Consider the following 1,930-nt stretch of genomic DNA (forward strand, 5'->3'; position numbering starts at 1 on the left):
GGGTTGTTATACCTAAACTTTAAAAAGGTGAATTGTTCAGGGGCTGAGGCTTGTCATGACCGGAATGAGGTCGCTGGGATTGTAATCGATGTGTAAACGGATGAAAAGCCACTCGATCTCACGTAGAAAAAAGACAACTTGAAAACAGAAATAGACTCAAAAGTATTATAATCTTGTCAGTAGCAATATCACGTTTTGAAATGAGCGGGGAAAACACAGTCGTGGGGTAGGTCTAAAAACTAGATTTAGTCTCACCTTGAGGTTGAGCCGCGTGGGAAAGAGAGGAAAGTGTATGTCGGGGTGGGGGTGAGGATGGAAAGGGGGGGGGGGGTTGCATATTATGAGAAATCGTTAGCTTAGTCTACTTCTAAGTCTGGAGCCGCGAGGGCATGCAAACTGGTCGCTTTAAAGGACAAGCGGACTTACCCAGATTTCGGGAGTTTCCAGAAATCATGACCTACACCAAAAGTGGGCATTGCCCTTCCTATAGGAGAAGTTTGGTTTCATTGGTGTGTATATTTGTTTGGTTAAAGAGAAAACTGCCATTGTCTTATAAAGAACCTAAACGAGTGGTAAACACTTTAGATCTACCTTCAATTTTCTCAAAACAGCATTTTTGAACATATAAGCGACAAATTATGAGTCGACCTTTACCTTGACCTTGACCTTCACAATCAATTATTTATTTTGTCGATCTTTGCCTACGTCACACAATACGTGGATGCTGCAGCCCCGAATTCAGAGTGCACGACCGTGCACCAACAAGCTGTTTGTCTCAGCCTAGTTTATTAGTTTTAGTAAGTGTTTTCGGCACTTGCAACAGAATAAGGTCATATAAGTGCCGAAGATTAGAGGTGTTACAAGAGAGTAACAAACACAAAAAGGAAAAGGAGGAGAGATAAAGACGATAGATGTTTGATAGGAAAGAAGAAGCAAACCACACAAGAGCACCCGACAACCACCCACTTGTCTCAGCCTAGACGAATGTAAGGTCAATGCCAAAATTGGTGAAACTTTAACGCCCCTATCAAGAGTATTGATTTATTTAATCAACTCCATTAGGTTATTTAAAAGGCACTTCCGGTTCACTATAGTGGGCATGGTTTGGCTAAATTTGCACCAAACGAAGGGCGATGGGGTAAACAAATGTGCCTTGCGCAATCGACTACAGAGTAATAGCAAAGATTGTACATAACAAGATGGTTCACTCCTCTATTTGAGCCAATTAAAAAAGTGTCCTCAAAATTTGGTGGCGCCCTCTACTTGAGCGAAAAACAAATAAAGTGAAACTAACGAACTGTGCTTTTCTTCTTCTTCTTCTGGAGAAACGAAAGACAGCTTCAAAAACAAAGACTGCAGGGCCATCTGAACCAATGCGCGGAATTCCGCGGACACTTTTTCGGCCAGTACGTGAACTACATTGTATTTTGTTAAGAACAATCTTTAGTAATAATGCAGACCATGGTGCATACGCTTCGCTGCGGAGTTTTTCTAAGAGAGAAAAGAGCAGTGGCAATGAAAGTGCGCAGTCCAGGAATTAAGTCTAGCTATAAGCTATTCTTGCTACACAAACATGTTGATAAAATGTTTCTGACGCAAACAAGATTAGTGGCATGCCCCCTGCGGTCCAACAACGCGCTAATGTCATCACCGTGTCGCCATTCTTGCAGTGGCCTTCCTCCGATCTCTGGAGAGTTAATTATAGATTAGCTGTAGATTGCACCCACCCGAGGTCAAATTAATGAAATAAAAAACTGTTTGTTTACTCACACGTACTCGGGCGCGTGCTCTCTCCTCGCCAGTACATTCACACTTACAGATACACGAGCACGCCCACACACACGTACAGACACATGAGTACGCCCACACACACACACACACACACACACACACACACACACACACACACACACGCACGCACGCACGCACA

This window comes from Aplysia californica, unplaced genomic scaffold, assembly GCF_000002075.1.
Source record: "Aplysia californica isolate F4 #8 unplaced genomic scaffold, AplCal3.0 scaffold00029, whole genome shotgun sequence".
Classification (NCBI taxonomy): Eukaryota; Metazoa; Mollusca; class Gastropoda; order Aplysiida; family Aplysiidae; genus Aplysia; species Aplysia californica.